Source organism: Diorhabda sublineata, chromosome 9 (genome assembly GCF_026230105.1).
Source record: "Diorhabda sublineata isolate icDioSubl1.1 chromosome 9, icDioSubl1.1, whole genome shotgun sequence".
NCBI classification, from domain to species: Eukaryota; Metazoa; Arthropoda; class Insecta; order Coleoptera; family Chrysomelidae; genus Diorhabda; species Diorhabda sublineata.
This window is the reverse complement of record NC_079482.1, coordinates 5091633-5117143: the sequence shown is the minus strand read 5'-3', so window position 1 is coordinate 5117143 and position 25511 is coordinate 5091633. Positions and strand designations below refer to the sequence as shown.

Genomic DNA, 25511 nt, shown 5'->3' with positions numbered 1-25511 from the left:
TCATTTCGAAACGTCTGCAGTTACTTCGAGAGTTTTTCCAAATATAATTTGATTATGGTAAATTGGCATTCAATTTTAAGAAGTTTCAGAAGGGCTTTAACAGTTGTAGAAGTGAAATTCTGAATCTATTGACCCTTTAAAGAATGTACGTTTACCAGAAAATTATCTAAGAAAGGAATGACAGAAATAAAATATTGATGATTATTAATAAGTGCGTGTATAATAATACACTGCGATCCAAAGAAACTATTATATCTACATCTCTTGCTATGGCACTGGGACATGCTCAGATTATTATTTGTATTGTCGACGGATGCAGACAATACAAGAAAAATACAGATTATTTCATGAAATGAACCCAGATCCTGAATATATTTCATAATAGAGGACTAAGACATGCAGCAAAATACCAAAAATTAACGAAAACATTCAATAAGTCAATAGTAGAAAATACAATATGAGGATTATCTAGAATCATCCAATTTTCAACGTAAATGAATAATCGTCTTCATTATAAACATCCTAAATGAATCATTATTACGTTTAACAACGTAAATTATTATGGTAGAGCACAAGAAATAAGAAGAAGCATACGAGATGTTCAACTCATTTTACCAGGCGGTTAGAGCCCTTCAATTTGCTCAACCAATTGTCATACACACAAATAATCAGTCAATAACATATTGAAATGAAGTTTAACTAAATAAAAAAAGTTAATAGCTTCTGCGACTGTTGAAGGTGTTGATTTAGAACCGTCCAATCAATATTCTAATTTTGGATTAATAAAGCCGGTACCACACGATGCGTCCTTGCCATTAGACGAATATTTTGCTTCCAATGAAACGTTTGCGATGAAAATGCGGCATTTTTGTTCCAACACTGGAACCAATACTTGTGGTACAACCAGACCCATTTCTTGTCCTCTTGCCCATGAATGTTTTGTATGAAACACTAAAGTTGTTCATCACTTTTTTGCTTTGTTTTCATTTCTTTAGATAAGTTTAATAATACAATTTTATTGGCGTATATCCTTCGTCCAGTTTCCAGCCAATGTTGGAAGGTTAATGCTGGCGTATAGTTCGATGCATCGTGTAGCTGCAGGACCTCATCTAGCGTTCATTCCATGTTCATATGTACGTTGGAACTGTCTGCTATTGTGTAGAATTTAATTGAATAAAATAGCAATAATAGCTAGTCATCACGGATGGACGAGCACAATGTTTCAAAAGATAAGCTTCAATTAAATGTCGCTGGCTCTCCTACTAATTGATCTATTTGCGAAGACCTCTCATACTTTCAAAACTAAACTTTTTTGTTTTATAAGTGCTTGAATTTCAAAATGGATTCGACGAGAAAACTCCGGTAATTCCGGGACATGACCTTATTTTAATATAAATTACTTTGTTAACTTTATTAGGTTTAAAACATTCAAGTGTGAATTAATGAATGCTGATATTTAATTCAGAAGAATCAGGTTCGTTCCGAATTACGTTAGAACAATAATTAGAAACTTAAATCGTTGTAAAACGGGGAATTGAAATGAGGGAGATAAGAATATCCAACAACAATTCAGTCTAAGTGTACAATCAAATTAAGTGTTAAATTCAGATAGTCTTCAAAAGTTTTTTTATTTTTTTTTCTCGTTAGTGCAATTTCACTAAGTATAAATATCTTTAGAATCTAAGACAGTTTCATTAGTATTTAAGATGTACGAGGATTAATTGGAAACATTTCTGCTTGTAAAATTAACTTGAATAATGGAAGCTTATAGCAAAAACATTTCTCGTACATAAAAATAATGTGATGAGTCGCTACTCCATATTATGAGTATGATAATTCATTACTACGAAACTATTCCACTATAAGCATCGACACATTTGATCCCAACAAGCTCTCATTCATCATCCGATCGCAAAATGTTCTGAATAAATTTTCGAAATGGTTCCGTGACACTCAAAACTAAAAAAGTGTGCGTCAAGATTCATTCACACTTCCAATTGAACGGCTATGTACGGGGACGGATCGGTCTTATCATTTGTATAAAACATGATCGGATATAAAGGAAGCGTTTACTAAATTTTAGCCAATCATCCTTTGAAAGGGATATTTTCTTGCTAGCAGTCAATTCTTAGATATTGCTGCTTCAGCTACATTTTATATATAGGTATTAATCCATCTCCAGCCCCAAATGGCATATAAATTCGGATATATCCTTGAAAACAAATATTTTGTTGATCCAGCACACGAATCCTTTCGTGAGGAATAGACTACGGGAGTGTTGACGTCACATACTGCAATTGTTAGCTTAAGTTAGGAATCACTTTCCAAACAAAGTTTTAACTGCGTTGTCGATCGTATATATGTCGTCTTTTGCAAAAAATAAACAGCAGTAAACTAATTAGACGCTCTTTAAATTATTTTAAAGAACATCACGCTCCGGTAGTCTATTACCATAATCCCTACCAAGACCTTCACAATAAGTACCTAGTCTTCGGCCTTCAGTATTATCACGAATTCTTTATTGGAGCTATGCAATCAACAAACTGAATCCAAAACAATGACTCTACATTTTCCTATGTTTTCCGTTCAACATCTCGCTACCGAGCCCTTTTCCAACTACAAATTCAAACAAAATTAAATAATAACTAGATTTTAATTTATGTTTATCAATATACTTTGAATCCCTTTAGTATTTAAAGCCTATTGGTGCTAAATAAACTACTACCAATCATGGTGACTTTGAACATAATGGATAACATTGATCAAACAAGATATTTCCCATTTCTCTGCGTTTATTTCTTGGTGGACGAATTCTCAATGTGGGTCAGTTCATGTCTAGCTCCATGGTGCCATTTCGCAAAACCCATACAGTTGCGCTCTTACATAATACGTGCATAAGTTCTATAAAGATTTGTCGAAAATAGCCGTGTCACAAAAATATGAATACTAAGATGTCTACGACTATTTATAAAAAGCAGCGTTGGAAAAATGTTTTCCATCCCAACCAAGAAACGAAATCAAAAAAATACTACTGATATAGAACAGGGATTGAGCTTGATGCAATTGGTAATTATCCTCTGAATGTTTAGAACATTTTGCGAAAATTGACTAATGGCAATCCTGAAAATCTACAATAATGTGACAAATGGAAGCTGTCGTACCAAGACACAAAAGAAAGATTACAACTAGAACTAAGAAAAATTATCACTGCCCAAGGTTCAGAAGAGTCAACAAGAAATACAATCAGACTGTTCTTGTGAAAGGAAATGGATTTCTGAAAGGTCAAAAGTCAGTCAGTTTTTCATACATTTATGAATATCAGAAGATGAAATGGAGCTTCAAGGATTTCATTCTCTCGTGAAACAGACAGACGATAATTTAGCCTTGTTGTGAATTATATCACCATGATTTTAAAGTCGGCAGCATCTATCGACCTGGATCCATTTTTTTACATTCTAATCATATTAAGGACTGTTTACAACCTAGATGAACTTATGTTGGTTTCTAAATAAAAATCTTGAGGAAACGATTGTGATTCGAGTTTGGACATCTATATTAAATAGAATATTCAAAATGTCTCAAAACAAGGTGATCCCTTTTCTAGAGTATATAGAAAACTGAAAAGTATTTGGGGTTTGTTCAGTAAAAAAAAATTGTAACTTCATCCGTATTCAAGCAAAAAAGTATGCACATTTTTTACGATTTTGCTACAACTAATGGCAACATCCGATGAATTTGTTTTTGGAGTTTACTCCTTAAGAATAGATTTGCATATATAAGGGGCCCGGTGTGAGAAAAATGTGAGGAGTAAAATCTATCGATGAATGACCTCGTTACGTTTTTGGTGCGCAACCTATGATGCGCAACTTTCTAATTTGTCAGTGTCAACATACTTATATTGCTGTCATTGTGAAGTTTTATTATCATTGTGTTCCGCTAAAGTGAACTGAAAGTATTTTCAAATAACTATGGCAGAAAGAGGTGTAGCTGATATTGCCGGAACATCTAACAAACACGTGGCTGCAAGGTACGTTATAATTCATGTATTATATGTATGAGCATGTGCAATTTGTATTTATTAAATATTTTAATAATTATCGATGTAGTTCATATAAATATATATTTGAAAACAACACATAAAATTAGATAATCAACCCAATATGAATTATCGAGCGCATCCACATAAAATAGAAAATTTCTAACCTAACCAAAAATTAATTTTTTTGTCGATGTCTATAAATTCTTCCACGTTATTATGATTTATTTTATAAATAATTTTTAAATATTAAGAACTGTAGTCAATAATTCTATAATATTATCAGAAAAATCGACAATATTTTTTCATTATAATAATGTTTTTATATAATTTTCTTTCGAAAAGTTATTTTTCAGCTTATTTAAATAATTTTCATGTACTATTTATTATTGTATGTAAAAGATTTAGTGACAATTATCTTTTTATAACCATTTTTGTTAATTATTAAGATAATATATTTTAAATAAAAAATTACTTATAATAATTTGAAAACAATGTTTATAAAAACCTTTTTTTATCAATTTTCTTAAAGTCGGTTAAAATTTTTATAATTATGCATTTATAAATTTTCTAATTTTTTTTTATATTTTTTGACTAGGAAAAAATCTAAACCTCCAAAAACTCCAGCCGAGAGACAGCGAGCTTACAGATTAAAAAAAACTCCAGTCGTGCGTCGGAGCTGACACATACAAACAATTTTTTTTGTCTGACTCTCGTAGAGGACGCTAGTTACACCATTCGTACCAAGTGGTATTGAACATAACTCTTTGAATATTGGATTTATTAAGCAAAATTTCAAGTGAACTTGAGCATCATTTAATGTTACACCATGAACTTTCATGATAAAACTCGATTCTGTGTACCGTTTTCGGAATATTTTGATTTGAAAATTATGAAGTAATAGCTAATGCTGGTATAAAGTATTGATAAAGTTATTGATAATTATTATTTTCATTAATTAGTATGCATTATGTGAGGAGATTCTTTCCATAAAACGGATACTTTAAAAAAAATGGGACTGGGACTTGTAACTCAAAAAAATCCAGTCTAATCTTGTTCTTCAAAGTTATAAAGTACTAGGACGATACTTAAAAAGAAACAGCTATATCCTTATCATTACAAGTCCAAGAGCTCTTGCTTTATGTCAAATATTACAAGAAAGGACAACCCTCAATCCAAATTTTTTAAAATAGAGTGTGATGGCAATTCACATGTCAAAAAAACTGAGAGTTAATTTTTGGGTAGCAACTTTAGGTAACAAATAAATAGGTTATCACATTCTACTTGGAAATTTAAATGGTGATATTTACCTCGATTTTTTAAACAAACACTTAATCTAAATATTAGAAGATTTATATTTTTTATACACGATGGAGCTCCACCGCACTTTGATAGAAGGTATCGTAATTGATTGAGTAACCATTTTAAGAATCGATGGACTAGTAGAGGGACAGAAGCTCCGATTCATTGGCCTCCTCGGTCAAGCGATTTTAATCCTATGGAATACACAGTTTTATCATATCTTGAAGAAAAAGTTTATGCTATAGAGGTAAATTTACCTCAATAATTGAAAGAAATTCAACGTCACTTTAATGACCTCATAGCTGACTCCCTACCGTTAAGAAGATTAATGGATTCTTTAGAAAAAAGGATACACTTGTTTATTCGTGAGAACGGACATTTTGAAAAGTTATTCTAATTTAATTCTATTTCATGTTATTAGCCTTTTTTTAAATATTCATCTCATATTTTTTTATTTAATTAATACATATATTATTCCTTCATACCAGCATCGGTTACTTTTTCATAATTTTCAAATCAAAATATTCCAAAAACTTTATACATTATCGACTTTTATCAAGAGTATCTTTTTGGTGTAAAATTGGATATTCAAGTTCACTTGAATATCGTAAAAAATGTGTATTTTTTCTTACGTTAAGAAATTTTTTACTGAACAAATTCCAAATATTTTGCAGTTTTATATCTATCCTAAGGACGGGATTACCTTTTATTGAAAAGTCGTATACACTAAGGATAGTGATCAAAGTAACCCCGAAAAACGTGTTAAAACATGCTGGTCGATTTTTATAGCCCGTGATCGAAGGCACTCCAGTCAAGAAGGTGCCCTTAATCAGTCCTTTTGTTACACATTGATGTATATTGAACGTTTTTACGTTATATTTTAGTAGAGTGAGAGAGAGAGATTCGTTGGTTGATGTTTGGTAGGATAAGGAGGATTTTTGTAAGGAGGTGGCCCTGATATAGGAATAGCTCCTCAGCAGAGCTGGGATTGTGGTTGTTGGGTTGAGATGTGTTTGTTTAACTATTCCTAAAGAGAGATTTTGGCCAGAAGAAAACAAAAATGGAATTTGTAAGCAAAAAATGTTTTTTTATTTTTGAAGTATTTGAACGTGTTGGTACAGCTGCGTTATTCCCTATCGTCGGCCATTTGGCTGGAGAACCGGTTCACCAGGTTGCAAGGGAACCGTGGAAAACCTGCAACACCGACGTTATATTTTAGTACAAAAATTAATAAAAACAGCATAAAAATATAAACTAGAAAAATATGTTTTTTGTAAATGTGATAGTTTTAAAAATGTCCTACAAAAATATTTTCAATTTTATCAAAGTCACCCCTGAGTTAACTGTATTACAAAAATGAGTTATATCCAATGTTTTTGCGTGAGAATGTTTTCATTGCTCCTGACCCACGAAACACCATAAACTAGGTTTGTAATAACAGAAAATGCCTTTTTTGTTGCTGCCCATTCGCCGTGTGTTGTGTATTGTTCGTGATAAGTTGATAACATATTTCGTGGTGTCATTCGTTATTGATATCGGCCGAGAGTTGGTCACAACGAGTCACCGAAGGATAGTGAAATAAATCACAGAAGGCGAGAAACTGTAGACAAACGGTCAGCCGTTGAAAGGCAAACGGATGTGATGTAGCGAGGTCGCCATTTCGACGCTTATCTGTGAAGACAATTATTTTACAACAGAAACTAAATCGAAATGACTTAATACATTATAAACTGGTATATACAATGTGATGGAAAAACCTTAATGTTTTCCTTATTTTGAGCAATTCAGATTGGAATTTTTGTTCTATGTATATTACTTTAAATACACACTGTAAAAAACAATCTATTTAGTTGTAATGTCTGCGGTTATCTTCTTGTTTTGAGGACTAAAAAAATGACTGGTATTATAAATATTACTTTGGAGAATAGTTCATTTAGTTTTCATTCATTTAATTCATAAGGTGTTTCCATCTTTTCCACCTTCCAACATCCAATTTAATATCAATTGTTCACCCCATCTAAGTACCAGTTATTTTTGTACTCTAACTGATTGTGAGGCCGAATACCTTTTACTGAGGAAGAGTTTCCAGCCGGGGAAGTAAGATTGAGGATAGCTATTTAAGTTTTGAGATATGACAACAATGATATGATTAGGACATTGCCATAATAAAGTTTGACATTTTAATTAAGTCGTGAAAATTTTCTATGACTTCTATGACAAAAATTGCCACTTGCGAACAACCAGCTGATTTATTCGCAATGGAAGTGAGGTATTATAAACATTGTTATCGTGATTATCTGCTACTACCAAGAAATTCTGACAATCCAGCAGGCAGACCTTCAATTAAAATGAACTACATGACATACTTATAGAGGCATTTGAAAAGCTGATTGATGAACTGTGTCATTCTTGGCCAAGCGACTAGCTGAACTCACTGAAATAGGAAAGGCAATTGTAGAAAATCGCGTTATGAAATCATCAATAAGTATAGTAAAAATGTTTTATTTTCATATCCGAGTGACAGATCAAAATCATCATTGGTGTTTGTGGGCAATATACCACTGGATGAAGTTTATTGAATATATGCGTACCGCAAATTCAATAAACTACACTGTTCAAGTAGCTAAACAACTCCGAAAAGAAATATTAAATACTAAAGTAATACCAGATGGATATTAATGTGATGAAAATTTAATTGAATAATTTTTACAAAAAGGTCTATTACCGAATACTTGGCAAATGTTTATGCAAGCATTGTTCAGTGCAAAGAATAATAAATTGAGTGAGAATTATAATCGACGAGTGTTTTATGATGTGTATTACACGATTACTGAAAAACAGACTCCAAAGCATATAGCTTTATAGCTCAATCTGTACATCATTTCGACTCGATCTAAACAATTAATCGTTATATTGACTAAATGTGGGCATTGCATCAATTACGAAGCATAAAAAACCTCGATAACGAAGTAACAACGTCAATTGTGTGTGAAGATATAGACAAAAAATTGCTTATTCCTAAAAATAAAACAAAATATAATAAAATATATATAAAATATATAAAATATTATAAAATAAAATCCATACTTAAGTGGCGAATAGCTAAAAGAGCTGGAAAACATTTGCACCTATCTTTTTTCAAAAAAAAAAAACTTAACAACTGATGAACTTCGTGTATATATAAGTTAATTTCCCAAAATATCGGTTTCGGCTTAAATTTAGTAAAAGTTATTTGCACATCAGATGCTCTATTAAGAGCTTCAGCACAAACATATGTATGGATAAATGCTGACCAAACTCAACTACAATCAATTGATTATACCTTCTTAGGCTACGAAAGGAAGGATGGTAATTTGCAACCACTGCCGGAATTGTTGATTCAACCGTGTAAATGTGGATCCAATTGTAAAACAATGGCTTGTTCTTGTAAAAAATTACATATTTATTGTATTCCTTTATGCAAATGCATAAATAACGATTGTCAGCATAAAAAAGATTGATAATTATCATTTTTCCATTTAGAATATATGAAAATTTGATTTTTTTAATTAAAAAAATTTTTTTATCAATAATAAATGTTTTTATTTTTAATTTTCCTCTTGTTTTTTCACTTGATTAGCTGTAAGTATCTTTAATCATAAAAATCAATTGGATATTCTCTCTAAAACAACCGTTATAATGATCAGTCCATTTACTAGATGTCTAAGGGGGTGGGCTGTAAAAAAATTGACCAATATGGCTCCTGGCAACATCCAGAATCATAATCTGCATGCTTTTCTGAATTCAAAACCGAATGCGGTTCTCACATTTTGCACTCTCAACTCCATCCAACGCCCGGTCTAGCAGGAACGAGTATGTTGTTCGGCGCGGCGTATACTGGACTTAGAAACTTCAACCTGGGTCCATTGGACACACAACTTTAGTTAAGGGTTAAGATACAGTACACAAAGTCTACTATAGTGAATTTTATACACTTAAAATTTTTCTAAAGAAGTAGACAGTTCTGAAATTAGGAACCTAACTCACTGGAATGAAAGCAGCGAATCTGTCTTACGTCGTAGGATATCGAAAGAGCGTGCAGAGCAATAGCTTGAATTGGAAGGTAAGTTGATTATTCAACTAGTCCGCTTTACTGAACGTTAGCAATTCCGTTTGCAGTTTTCTCTCAAGGTATTATGTGTTATCTGAAGCGCTTATACATTAGCCGCACTAAAATAATAAGCGTCGATTTTTTTCTAATGTAAAACGTTTGCTGACAGGTTTTACGTTAGAAAAATAAAACTCATAAAATTTAATGTTATATCTTTTGCTAAACTGAATCTCTAAATTAATTTTCAACGGAACCCGAACGAAAATTTCGCGCTTAATCTTATTAAGCACAAGCGCCGCTTCAACCGTTCTCCTCTTGAAACCACAAATTCAAACATCATCATTTCTTGTACAGCCACGTCGTTAGTTGAATCTTATGCGGACCCTGTTAAAATATTTATCAGTTACTAGTTGGGGTGCAGAATAAATTACAAAGGGATTATTGGATTAAAGGGGGGCTTAACGACAACCGAATCGCCATTTTACTAAATATATGTCGTGAGTGCTTAAACCGGATATCGACCAATTTTGAATTTCTGTCTTCGAAGTACTTTAACGGATTAATTATCGGCCCTAATGATTTAACGACTACAGATGCGCGAGAAAACAAAAATCTTTTAATGTGTTAATGTCGATTGTGTCGCGGTTACATCAAGACGTTCTTGACGCCAGTCACACATATATTTGTTATGCATTTAAATTATTTCATCCCCTCTCATTAATTTATACTCACTTAGGTGAAATTTCTGGGACCGTTGGTGATATTTACACTGATCACACTGCTTACACTTACACTACACTAACACTAACGGTTACATTATCTGACTCTGACCAAGTTATCGTCTTCAGACACGATGGTAGATTAGCTTGACTTACTTATACTGAATTTTTTCATGGAAGAACCTCCTCCTGTAAAAAATAATTCCAGGAGAAATTAGTTAATCATAAGATTAAAGAGACATATGTGGAATTGGACTATATTGAAATTATTCTTTATGAACGTAACGTTGTTTAAAAGTAAAAATTTAAACCCATATAACCCGTATGACACAATGTTTTAAACAAACCATGGAAAGATAGAAAATTTCTCAAAAAGCTGCACTTCAGGATATAGACTATAACTAATAAACTTTGGTGTGGTTTGTAGTGCCATTTGTACTTTTTTATACTTTTCTCACATTGAACAATCTCATTGTTTCCAAATGCATAAAACTTATTTTATGATTATTATTGAATCGGCAAAATCTGATTTTTCTGACTGCCCATATTTTAAAACAACTATATGACGAAAAAGACGTCCATCAAGTAAACATTTAGCCAAAAAGACAACACGCCAAAATAACTTATTGATTTCACCTTGAAAACTAGCCGACAGGTTTTAGAACGGATCATACCCCCATAGAGTTCATCTAAACAAAAAAGTGGACAAATCTATTTAAGGTGAAGAATACTGTTTGGTTACTTTCTTGAATATCGTCTTTCAAAATTGAAGATAACCATCCAACTTTTCATCAATACGTCCTTGTATAATTAAAATCTGCGAATGAAACTTTGAGGTTAGAAAACAGGAGGAAGTCGCTATTCACGAACTTTAGCCATGACGGTTAACGAAGTATTGTCCTGATGGAACAGTATTTTTTTGCCTTTTTTGTCCAAGAGCATTTGGTGAATTTTTACGATAATATCGCTGATTATCGCAGTTTTGGGCCGTTCCAAACGCTTGTCGTTAGTCAAACAGACACGGTCACTTTTGAATGCAGCTGCGCAAAATATTACGGTCGTAAATGATGGTGCAGAGTCTCCGTACATCTTCATTTATCGATTGATTGTATTTTGAAGCCACAAATATTTACTGTTAGTTGGTTACAAATCTTTAAGAAAAATCTTCACAATGACCCACTCGATTTTTAAACAGGAACTAATGGTTCCAAACCGTTTCCGGGCATTGGTTCATATGAAGCTTATTACACGACTGCTGACTGGTTGCTCAAGCTGGCAACTGCTTCAGCAACCACTGGTTCTGCTAATGTGTAGCATACGGATCTTATTAAGCCAATCGATCGTCACTACTCAGTAATTCTTTGTAACATCATAACTAATGTAGAGAGTTTTACATCAAATGTATAAGTGTTCAAAAATATGTTTGAATACGTAGTATACGGTACTAAAATATATTTACTTTCCTACTTCGTTAATCAGGGCTTGAATTACTTTTAACTTAAATACTTAATTACCTTAAAGTAGTGGTTGAGAACTGTGCGCCAGGGGCGCCACCATTGCCTACCAAAAATTTTTGCGACTGTACGGTTTTGTCATTGTAATCATTTGCATTTGTGGAGAATGCGACGGAGCGTGCTCGTTTCCTTACGCTCGGTGCTCGCACTACTGATCAGCATTGGCAATTTTAACTACTTATCAAAACAAAATTACCCGTCTTTGTGAAACTTATTGGAAGAGGAAGCCAAATATTTTTGACTAAAAATAAATCAAGACATGACAAAATATATGATCATGGGAGATACACAGAAAGAACCAGAAGATTTCTTGTCCTTTAGGACAACCAGACACAAAGAGTACAATTTCGAAAGAGTTTCCAACTTTTTGTATCTAGGAGTAGCAATAGAAGACAAGGGAGTAGAAGAATTGTAGCTGAAAGCCAGAATAACTAAAGGAACACAAAAATTCGGAAGTATTAGATCACTGATAAAGTCAAAATACCTGTCAAGAAAAACACAAATAAGAATATAGAAAACGGTAGCAAGACCCACCGCAAATATGCATGTGAGACATGAAGATTAAAAAATGCAGACGAAGCCATGATGGAAAGCTGGGAAAAGAAGATACTAAGAGGAATCTACGGAGGAGTACACTCACAGAAGAGGGCTGGAGGAGAAGACCTAATAAAGAATTGGATGAACTTTATGGAGAAGCTACAATAAGCTCGTTTATTAATGTACAGAGAGTGATATGGTTGGGACATGTTGAGAGAATACACAGAGAAAATAATACTGCAAAGAAGACCAATAGGGGAAAAGAGAAAGAGGCGACCAAGGAAGAGATGGTATGACTGTGTAATGGAAGACCTAAGAAATAATAATGTTACAGAATTGAAGAGAAAAAGCTGTGGATAGAAAAGAATGGAAAAATAAAGAGTGGAGAATGCAAAATAGAGGACTTTGATATATAATATATAAAATTATGTAATATTACCATTCTTGGCCTAGGCCTACAAGGCCTGTAGAGCATATTAATAAAATTTATTACATTATGTTTTATGTTTTTCAATGTATATTTCTATTTAAGATTTCATTACATTTCTAATTACAGTTAGAGCAAAAAAACATTGAAAAAGAAATTCGAGTGGCTCTAACAAAATTTACTCCCTGATACAATGAACTTATAAAAGACAAACAAGCGCACCCTTCCCATTGAAACAAAAACATATGGACTCTGTTAATTTTTGTATAATTTTCGCAAGTTGGCACTTCATTTATGTTCAGGTATGTCTTGGAATTTTTTAAAAAAAGGGAGTTTTGTTTTCCTCATGTTTGTTTCAATGTAGATTTTTTGGCAGTAAATCATGTATTATTACAACTCTTTTAAGTTGTTAAATGTCATTTCTTAACCTCTGTAAGAACAAGGTAAACCTGGTAAACTTTGTCAACTGCTAAACAATTTGTGAGAAAAGTTTAAAATCTTATTTAATATGTTATGTGAGAATATATTGACAATTAACTATGGGAGAAATTGATAATATGATGTAATGCAATGCAAAATACGTTAATTATTTATTTGTAGTGAAAGGGAGCCGATGGTTAAAAAAGTCTGGGAATCTCTGCCCTAAAGTAATTAAAAGTTTCTTTTCTGCTGAAATATAATTTCTAATTTGAGTAACTACCTCAATTATGTCATCTCTTATTAATAATCTCTGCTTCAACCTAAAATTAGTTAAGAGCTCAATATTTTACAATGAAAAAAATGCACAATCACTTGCCAATTGAAGTAAAATCGATATAATCCTTTCCCGCATTCCGCAATAATTTGAGTTCATATTTACTAGAAAGTGCCTTCTACTCTGTAGCCGACTGATTGCGCAACTTGGTTGTCTCGACTAAAAAAGGGCTTTACATGTATAGTATAGTATTTAATTTTTGCTTGGTAGAATAATTTGATGAATTACAAACTACTTTTGGTGAATTATGAACTATAAAACCGCTAATTAAATAATAAACTATTATATTATTTATTGTCCTTTCTAATCAAAACTAAAAATTCACTTTTTCATCTTCTCAAAGCTATGATTGATAAAAAGAGATATAATTATTATTAATTAATGCAAAAGGAAAGTAGTGAAATTACAAAGTTCGCGCTTGTGTGATTGAATTCTGCAATCAAACACGCGTTCCCACATGTATTTCACCAACCTCCCGTATACGCTCTAATACCGTTAATATTTGTACGAAAGTTTATCAAGACTGTGTCGGTGTCATGTAACGTTCAATAGTAATAGGCGAGTGGATACGATTTATCTTAATCATACTTATCATCGAGCATTGTTGCCGGTATGCAAAAATAATCCCAGATACACAAATAATGTTACTTATATGAAGATAAATTATTTTTCGTATAGCCTTTGTTATTCAAAATTTATTTGTATTTGATATTGTAAGTTCCCTGTACGTTAGTATAAGGGTGAAAGCCAATTATTGTAGTTTCAAATTAAGCCCACTCAGAACTGAGAATGAAATGCATGGCTTCTCGGAGATAATACAATGAAAGCTGCAAGTCAGCAAACTTGATGGATAACTGAAGCCAAGAGGAGTGTACATAGTTCGACTATATAGCCAAGTATAATGTTAAAGCTTTTCATTTAGTAAGTTAAGATAAATATGAGGATTTAGTCGAGTATACAGGGTACGCTAAATAATTTTCCTATTCTATTTTACGTGAGATTCAAAACATTAGTACCTAAAAAGCTATTTGCCACTATAGTTACCTGTGTTCAGGTATAATGCAAATAAATTTCTTTTCACAATATGGCTATTCAAAATTCATATTTTTTTTAGGTAAATGTGATGATGAAAGTTGAATCTGTCATAGCAAAAAAGTCCACATACTTTTTCGATTTTTAAATATGTTTCTACAAGGATTTGGTAAGCTAATTCAACAAAAATAGAATTTTATTATTTTTATTTTGATATTTAAAACAATTATAAATATTTTTTGAGATGTATTGTTTCTCAAATGAAAATGTTATCAGTTATGAGAAATAAAAGGTAAATCAATTCAAATTATAAATAAAAATCAGTGTTTTATTGGTGTATATTGACGTTTTTCAAGCATTGTTTCTCAAAACAATTTTAATTGAAATTCCCAATAGTTATTTGTATGCCAAGGACTGAAAGTGCTACTACGAGTCCAACAAAGTAGTATATACACAACATTTTTTAGACGACGCATAAGAATGTAACAAGAATTCTATTATATTTTCTCTGGTTAAAGTTTTTGATTTGTTTCTTTAGGAAATTGAAGAGTTTTGGATATTTGTTGATGTGAACATCTTGTGAGTACTTTTAATCATCGAGAATGTAAAGTACCTGGCCAAATTATATTGATAGTGATATTGTACCGTTTTATTGTTTTAAATTGATACGTTTTGTAATTTTTATATCTTTTAATCAATTACTGATTAATTTAACAGAAATAAAACAGCATAAATTAAGAAAATCATATGTTTATCAGGTTTAAAAGAAAAGTGAAAATGATGTAACTGAAATCAATATTTAGTTAAGCCACTTTCAGCCACTATTGAAGCTTCAATTCGGCGCGGATGCTATCAATGGAAGAATATACTGTCTCCTGCACAGGAGATTGGTGATCACCTCTTCAGCTACGTTCATTATCATCAGATCTCATATATTTTAAATTGGTTACTTTACTGGTTGCTCTGTTCGATAGCTAGATTGACGACTGGTAGTTCATCGAGCATAATCTCTGCTTCAACCTCAATAATTAGTTTGTGAATATAGCCAGAGCTTCACGTTAAAAATTACTTAAGGGCTCAATATTTTACAATGCTAAAAAATGCACAATCACTTGCCAATTGAAGTAAAATCGATATAATCTTTTCCCACATTCAGCAATAATTTGAGTTCATATTTACCACAAAGTGCCTTCTATTCTGTAGCCGACTGATTGCGCAACTTGGTTGCCTCGACTAAAAAAGGCAAAACTTTTGCTTAGTTGAATTCGGCGCGGATGCTATCAATGGAAGAATATACTGTCTCCTGCACAGGAGATTGGTGATCACCTCTTCAGCTACGTTCATTATCATCAGCTCCCATACATTTTAAATTGTGTTCATATCAGAATTATTATTACGTGGTCAATTCAACATAGGGATATTTGCCAAAAAAACTTTATCCGATCAGTGTGACACGAAAGTGAATGGAATCAACCGATTTTGTAACACTTCTTTGAACTGATCTTGTCTCATTATTTCTCTTATGATCCAAAGACGTCCAGTGCTTTTGCTGCTGACGACTGACCAAATTATCACTTTGTTGCGATGTTAAACGTTGGGACAGCACAGTCAGTATGAAACTTTTCTCCATGATGACACACATACCGAGCTTTATTCTACAAAATTATCAATGTACTTACGTCACTGAAGCAGAGCTGTCTCAAATAGAACAATATATAAATGTCCATCTTTCTTTTCTTTATTTAACTGAAAATGATAATGATATATCAATTTTTTATTAAATTACACTATCTTACCGATCCTCACTCACACTTTAGGCGCTTCGTTTTCATTGCATCTGTAACCTTGAGCTTCCTGCTCAAATGAATTTATGCTAGCTTCCTAGAATTGTGATTTTATCACCTTTGTGGTAGCAAATCTATTTTCTAGACAAATTGGAGTGAAAATTGGTTTTCTACCGCATCTTTTCTTTGTTGTATTTCTTCCTCTGACTCAATTTTATCTTTATGCGTCATACAATAGTTTAATAAATTTTTAATCTTAGTGTGTACATGTTTTTGCATTCACAAGCGCCTTCACTTCAGCTTTTTTACTAGACGATAGATTGCCTATTCTACCCATAGTCCAAAGTTTTGGAAACACTGCGTAAAAAATAAATTAATAACTGGGCAGTATAATACTGCCAAACAAACAATCACAGTCCATAAAGCCACAGAAACACGTCCGTAAATGACGCGGTTCCGATACAGGTTTGTACTTGTTTACGTTCATGTATTACTTCCTTAACACAGTGGTGCCATATTTTAAAAATAATAAGAAATAGGTAGTATATAACAAATCTATTGAATAAAAATCAATAAAAAATTTTTTAATATACAATTAAGGACTTTTGAAACATAAAATTTTTGAAAAAATACAGTGCGTCTAATAATTTGGCCTGGGACTGTGGACATAAAGTAGAACTGTTCCGTTTTAGATTTTTCTGAAAAATAAGCGAGCACTACGTTTTCGGTTGGGTTTTTCGCATTTTTCTGGTGACAACATTTCATAAAGAGCTCGTACTGTTTTTCGTACCCTGCACGAGATTTATCCGGCAACGAATTAAGAACGTCCGCGTTGCTTTCTTCGGCGAGATCAGGTGGCGTGGATTCGAGTAACTCTTCATCGCTGATGTTTTCTTTTTCATCATCATTCATTGTAATTCATTTATTTAGACAAAACATCGGATAAAACAAATGATTTCAGAAATTAAAAACTTTACGGTTATGCAAAATCATCGAAGTGAAACTGTCAACTGTCAACTGTCAACATTGAAGTGGCTCGAGTCACGTTTAAGGAAGTTAAAGCTGACTACTCCAGAGCGTTTTGAAAGTGTTTTGCAGTACGGAACTATCACTTTCATTACATGGAACATTCAAAACGCAAATTTCGGTATGTAAATAAATACAGAACTAACAACTTTCAGATGGCGTCTTCTAAAAAAAATATTTGCGGGTATATAGCCTTCGACTTTTTTAAGGTCATTGATTTTGTTGGAATACATATTTTTTCGAATAGGCACTGACTTTTGATAGCTCTGACAAACCAGTTTCCAGTTTCCCAGAGGTGGATTTACAAGCAGTCTGTACTCTAAGGCGGCAAATTTCGAGTAGCGTCAAAAATCTTTTATTGTTTACACAAAATTTTTACAGAACTAGAAGTTAATGAAAATCGCACTAAAACATTATGTGAGGCATAGTCAATAATTAAACGTGAACAATAATATTCCGATAAAGTCCAAAACGATAAACTTATGGAGAATTTAACAACTATTAACTTAGATCCAAACGATAAACGATTAATCAAAAATATCTATTATTGAGGACATGGAGACAGACGAAATCGAATTTCAAAAAGAAGTTCTCCAAGGCTGTGTTCTTTCTCCACAACTATTTAATCTCTATATGTAGTTTGTATTTCAGAAAGTGCTGGAGGAGAGACATGAGGGAGTAAACATCGGAGGAACATTAATCAACAACTTAAGATTCGCTGATGATACTGCTATAATGGCTGAGAGCGAAGAAAATCTTCAAATCGTATTAGAGAGAATCAACCGAAAATGTGAAAAAGTAGGACTCGCTATAAATATTGAAACTAAACTTATGGTTATAAGTGGAAACCAAAATATTAATATTAACCCTATTCTCACACTGAATGGAAAACTAATGGAGTAAGTGCAAAAATACTCAAACGATCAAATGGATACAGACGAAGAAGTCGAGATTAGAATTGAAATGGCTCGAAACGCATTTATCAAGTACTCCTCAATGTTGTCAAACCTCCACGTCAGCATAGCATAGGCCAGTACTGCTGTACGACGTGGAAATTTGGACCTTGAGAGCTCAAACGATCAAAAAATTGAGTTCAGGCTCTATAGATGCATCTTGCAGATACCCTGGTCTGACAGAATCACCAACGACGAAGTACTAAGACGCTTTGGTCGCAACAGAAAGCTGTTTAACATTTATTGAGATAAGAAAAACATCTTACATAGGACACATCTTACGCAACGACAAATACCTACTGCTACAGAACATAATGCAGGGCACCGTAACATGAGGGAATGGACAAATCTCAGCGTCGGAGAATTGTTTCATGTTGCGAGGGACCTTTAACGAGAAGATTATGAATATTTGTAACAGCGATCTGAAATTATAATTGAAATATAATATTCACAACTTGGTTATAATTTTCCACTGATTAATAATTGATATAATTTTTTTTTCTATATCCCCAAATACCATTAAATCGATGCAATCTAATCATCATTCAATATCGATAATAAACAAATTCGATTTCAAAAACTTCTTATTCATTCGTAATACGATGGTTACAACTTGAGTTTAAAAAAAAATAAAAACAGATATTTATAATTGTTTTCAATTCTTTCTTCAGCGCAATTTATTTTTGTCCTGTGGGAATAAGAAAAAATCATCTAGTGCCAAACAAGGACTGTACTACGGATGACTTATCAATTGGATGTTTCAACTGTTCGAAAGAGTTTTTATTTGAACTGATGTGTGAGAGCTGGCATTGTCGGGGTGAAGAATGATTCGTCTTCTGCGATTGATTTCCCTGATCTAATTTTTTCGATTACCAGCATACAAATACTGTTGTACCATTCAGAATTGACCGTTCTACGTTGTTCTAATGGAACGGTCGCAGTATATCCAGTTAATCTGAGAAAACAGGCAACCAATTGCTTCGAGCGCGAACAACTTTTCTTGAATTTGGCTCATAATGAACGACGCATACAGTCGATTATTATTTAGTTTGTTATAGGACTTTTGAAGCATTTATTTGCACCACCGCAACGACCTTTTCTGAGCGATTGTCAAATTATGCGGTATCCACCGCGAACGAACAATTCTTTTCGAGAGCCAAATGTTCTTACAATATTGAATGTTAGCGAGTGGAACTAATGACAGAGTATGCCTCAATGTCATAGTATCTCACATGACGATTTTGCAATATCAGTTTACGCACAGCAACAATGTTTTTTGGCTCAACCATCGGTTTTGGACTCGTATGATAACAGTACGATCACCATTGTCATTTTGATGGCAATCTCAGAATTCACACCATCACACCAGTGTTGCCATATTTCAAAACTTGAGTAGCAAGCCTCGTAAACACCGATTCAAATTTTTCAATTTTAAATATAAAACTGGAAAATAATCAAGTATTTTACACAAACCCTCAAGTTCTCAAATTATGAAGTTGAAAGTTTATTGATAAGAAATGATATTTAAATAATTGATAACCAAGATACTGAATTTCAGAGGTCGGTAGAAGCGACAAAATATGAATAGCCTACAGGCGGTAATCTGTAAATCCTCCACATTTAAGTCCACTAATAAAGTTTTCTACTTTAACTTGTTGATTATAGTAATGAAACTCTATAAAACTTGAAATGTTGGCCGTCACCAACAATACAAAATATCTAGCTATAAATTGTCTCGTACTATATTTCTGTCGGCAGTTCCATTCTTTGTTAATAAATGAGAAAACAGACGCATGCAGATAGTTTCCAAGCGCATTTCGCACAATCTATTATTCATTTCTTTTGAAAGCGATGTAAAAATGAGGTTTTTAATTGAAAGTTCATTGTTCTCCATTTAATTGAGCTGCTGAGGAATGAAACATGAACATAAACGTAGGTGCGCCAGAAAAAGTGTTTCAACTAAAAATAAATTATACAAAAAATATTCAAGAGAAATAATTTCTAAAAGTAATTATATTTGTTTTTCTATTTTGCATCTACAACATAGACAGTACAATACACAAACGGATGTCGTAGTGGTACGATACGAAAATCTGTTTTAATGTTGGCAATAATGACTGTTGAGTGTCAACTCGACCTCCTGGACGACCACCTATAAGGTGGTATGAAAGCTGGTCCTCAGCATCCCAACTACTGGTAAACCCTTGATGAAAATACAGGACCTAGTCCTAACGTAATAACAGTGAGAAAATTTTTTTTTTGAGATCTTGTCAATAATCACCTAATTCTTCCAAGTTATTTCGTCAGAAATGGGTACTTTGTATATAGTAGAGGCGACTTAGAGTTAGCGACATAACCTCAAAATTTTATCTGCAATTGTGTATTTTTTCTTGCGTGTATGATCAATTATTGTAAATTTGGAACGAGTATTTTAATTTAATGTTGTTTTACTGAGTGAAAGAGATATATGGTGTCCAATTGAATGAGTAATTCAACGAAAACAACATGAAAAAATGAACCTCCGTCTAACCTTGTGAATCATACAGTTAGTGAATACTTTGATGGTAGATAACATTTGCTGTGCGGTTAAACAGTTATGTTTGGTCGATTTTTAGTTGACAGGAAAACTTTTGTTCAACGTTTCGGTCACCAGTAACTTGAATTCTGTAAGATGACGTTTTTTTGGTAATATGTAAACATGAAGAAAATGATGTTGATGTAGTTCTTCATACATCGTGTATTTTTAAGGAAAACTTTGAATTATTTTATAATTGACGAATCAATTAATTAGAATTTAGAGCTTTCGATTGTTCATCTACTTTGTTTATCAGTGTTATCACTTTATAAGGTCCTTGCAATTACGTTTAGTATATTGTTCTTAATCACACACCATTTTCTAATTTTTTTAAACGGTATATTAGTTCATAAATTTAAATACTTCAATGACGCACCAAAACGCATTTGTTATCACATGACTGAGTGTAACGTTGTGTGACGTAGAAAGTAAGTAAAAGACTTAAGTGAGGTTAGAAGTGAATACAGTTCAAACAGAGTTGTCGGGATTCTTTTAAAAAAACACTCGCACGTCTGTGAGTATTCAATTTTGTAGAATACAAGATGACGTATCGTTGGTGCATTGTACCAGAATGTACAGTCACTAGTATAAAACACCAAATGAAGTTTTCGTGCAAGTTCCTCGAGAGGAAACGCGACGAAAACAATGGTTTCAAGTTATAAGAAGGGATTTTTGGGAGCGTCAAACTTGGCAGCCCAGTATATGTTTGTGAAGACCATTTCAATGTAAGTTTCATCTATTGGTATTTAAAAAATGTTAACTTATTGTTATTTTTCAATGTAGCTTGGAACAGATTTGGAAAATGCAAACACAATGCAAAAAAATTATAAAAAAACTTCCGTTCCAACCAAATTTGATTGCCAGAAAGACCGAAAAAGGGCATTTCGTGAAACACCTCCTCCGTTGGCATTAAAACGACAACAAACCTTCAAAGCTATCATCTTTATAACTACATTTTAAGTTCAAGTTAAAAATGTGATAATGACATTACTATAAGAAAGTCTAATTAGTAGTACTTACTTGCGTATCTGCTTTTACTCCACGTATTTCAGCCGAAGTGAATAGTTGATTATTAGCAAAGAACGTAGCAACCATGAATGCATCTACCTTAGGTAGATTGTCCGATCTTGCTTCGGTAAATCCTATTTCGGCCATTATTTCAATTAGAATAGTCTTTTAAACCCTTACAAAAACACAAATCGCACTAAACAACCAATTACCTCTACTCGCAACAATTGAATGGCGTTTGAAAGGCGACACGCGTTTACCACGTTTCAGTATTTACTTACTTTCTACGTCACAACCCCAATTAGTATAATGTTCAAACAACTTTTTAATTTAAAATAGAAAATAGGAGCAAAATAGAAAAACAATTTGTAATACTTAATTGTGTTTTATACGACAATTTTGCCGTATTCGTTGCGAGCGTGCACGTTTTATATAGAGCCGTCTCTCAAAACCAGAGGACCCTATGCCTATAGAGTGGGGCCCTTTTCTAAAAAGAGGGGTTTTCAGTTCACAAGATTACATAATCTTCTGAAAGAAACAAATAAGTTCTTCGTGCAGCTTCATTAAGTTTTCTATAAGGTTTCAATAATTTATGCAGTGTTTCTTTATCAAAAGAATTGAGCCTCATACTCTAGACAAAATTTGTTTCAATATTATAATTGATTTCGCCTAATGCAGAATATATTTTAAAAAGAAATTCATTTCATGAATTATTTTTTTTCCCATTATTTGGTCTTCAAGTGGCTTCCCAATAGCCTGGCCCCCTAGGCCTGGGCTTCAATAAAGACGGCACCGGTCTTATAAAATTTGTACAATAAATAACTATTTCATCATTTAGTTTTCTATTTTGAAGATGCAACGAGCAATAATACTATGAATAAAAATTTATTATCTTGAGCATCTTATCAAACAGTATATAAAATATATTTTTATGAGCAGAGTGGCGCAGTGGAAGCGTGCTGGGCCCATAACCCAGAGGTCCGTGGATCGAAACCACGCTCTGCTAAGTTTTTTGAACATAATTTTTAATTGATTATTGTATGGATAATGAATACAGTACGGAAAATGAAAACCTAAGATAATTATAAGTGAATATATTTTTGACGAAAATGTTCAATTGTCTTTATTTCATCAAAAACAACGATCAAACTTTGGAGGAATTTGAAGTGTAATTATAAACATCATTCTGTTCGTTATACGGAACTTAGTAACAAACGTAAGAAAATCACCATAAAAAAATTATAGAAAAAATAAAGGAAATAATCATATGCGACCAGTTAGAAAATCACTACTTAGTTCTCTGATATAGAACAGTGAGAAGACTGTATCTAATTATTCATGTAAGAAAGAAAAAAACAATATAAATATCCAACTTGGAATGGAAGAAAAGAAAAAAGATACAGAGATACATAAAGCAAGGAATCTTGAAGTATGAAGAATTGAAAGACGAGATAAATTCCATGTTATAGAGAAATGTACAAAGAAAACCAAGATATAAATGAGAATTATAAATGGGTGAGCTTCTAGTTCGTATAACAATAATAATGAGTAGATATGTTTTAAAAGATGATATTAATAATAATAAGACGAATATTACACATCAGTCAAATATACCAATTTGTTTAAAGTCGATAAAAGGAAATACATCACAATCATTATGGGTAAAGTAGAATGTCATAAATACGACGATATATTGAAAAATTCTTAGCCTACTATGTATAGAACCAAACAAAATTTCAATATTCTATTCTTGCTCTGCAAACCAGACCTCCATAGCATTTATTACCTCCTCGTTGGAAGAACATTTACAACCTTTTAAACTTTTTTCAATTTAGGAAAGAGATAATAGTCGGAGCCAAATCTGGTGTTTCAAACCCTAAATCACAAATTTTTTACATGGCAACATGAGATTTGTGTGCAGGGGCGTTGTCCTGCAAAAACAAAACACCTTTGGATAGCTTCCCGCGTCTGTTCTCTTTAATTTTTTCCCGTAGAGTGATCAGTAAGGTCGAATAGTAATCTCTCCAGTTATTTTTCTACCCTTATCCAAAAAATCAATCATGATTACTCTATGGCAATCCCAAATAACTGAAGTAAGAACTTTTCCAGCAGATTTTTAGACACGAAACTTCTTAGGTCTTGGAGAACCAGAGTGTCACCATTCCATCGATTGTTGCTTTGTTTCTGGATCGTTGAAATGTACTCAAGTCTCATTCATAGTAACAAATCGGTTGAAGAAGTCTACATCGTTTTCAAATTGAGCACAGATCGAACGCGATGCTTCTACCCTTGCTCGCTTTTGGTCAACATCCAAACATTTGGGGATCCATTTTGCAGCAGTTTTTCTCATGTTCTAATTTACGTGAACTATATGATGAACGCGTTCGTATGAAATATTCAGTGCTTCAGATATCCGTTTCAGGCCAATTCGACGGTCTGATGAAATTTTGTAATGAACTGCATCGAAATTTTCAGAGAGTGACACAGAAACTGGCCTTCCCGATCGGTCATCATCTTCAATGGAAAATTCACTTCTTTTGAAGCCTGCAATCCATTTTTCACGGTCGCATACGAAGGACATTGATCCCCAAGGATCTTAATCATATCTTCGTAAATCTGCTTACCTCTTAACCCTTTTAAATACAGATGATGGCTCGATACTCCAATTTTTCGATTTTATTGTTATTGAAATTACCATAAAATCTAAGTTATAAATATTAAATAATGAAGTAATACATAAACTCTTGGCCATAAATAACGCACCACCCTTTAGTTCAATATCAAAACCTAAAATGTCAATCTTTTGGGTTCCTTTTTTTTTCTATCACAAAAAGTTGAAGTATCTTAAATGTTAGTGATAAAATGTAGCAAAATTTCTTATCAGCAAATAACCGTTTTTGTGGTTTTTTGAAATTTTGTGCATATTTCAATGTTTCTTTCTTTCTATTGTTGTACCAACTTGGGAACAGCAGTAATTTAAGTCAATCAAGGTGTGTTAAAGTCGAGATTAGTTAAACAAAAAATGAATAGAATTAGATAGTTAAGTGAACGCGAAGCTGAAAGAATAGCCGAGTTACTTGGACAGGAACAAAGTTATCGTGAAGTGGCAAATCTGTTTGGCGTACACCATACAACCATTGGCAAATTGATGCCAATGCCAATCTAGGAGGCCTGGATAAGGACGTCCTTCAGTTTTGACTCTTCGAGATGACTGTGTTTTGCAATTAAATTCATTAAGAATTCGGTCAATGACAAGTGTCGAGCTCAACAGCCTTTTACGAGAAGTCCGAAATGTAAATATCTCCGATAGATCGATAAGATGACACCTTCAGAATACTGGTCTACACAGCAGAAGAGTTCTCCAGGCACCTTTGCTAACGAAGCAACATCGTGTTGCTAGACTAAGATTTGCAAGGCAGCATTTAGATTAGAATTTAGAAAATTGGTGTTTTATTTACTGATGAGACAAGAATCAGTCCTAGAGGTCCAGATGGACGTAAGCAAATTCGAAGACGGCGAGGAGAAAGATTTGCGCATTCTTGTATCATTCCCAGAGATCCGTTCCAAGGAAGGTCTATCATGTTTTGGGGAGGAATTTATTTTGATGCCCGCACAGAATTAGTTTCTCTTCCTAGACCTGCCCTTGATGCAGCAAGATACATAACTGACATTCTTGAAATTCACGTCGTTTCGTTTGGGCCATTTATTGGTGATGATTTTCATTCAATGCAAGATAATGCTACATTACACTTTG

The 25511-nt window shown here is 33.0% G+C and overlaps 1 non-coding gene across 1 annotated transcript; it reads left to right on the top strand.

The window, feature by feature from the left end:
• The first annotated feature begins 22691 nt into the window (after positions 1-22691).
• On the top strand, positions 22692-22763 carry Trnam-cau (transfer RNA methionine (anticodon CAU)). Its single transcript has one exon. It is a non-coding gene; the product is annotated as a tRNA-Met (tRNA).
• Positions 22764-25511: the final 2748 nt, after the last annotated feature.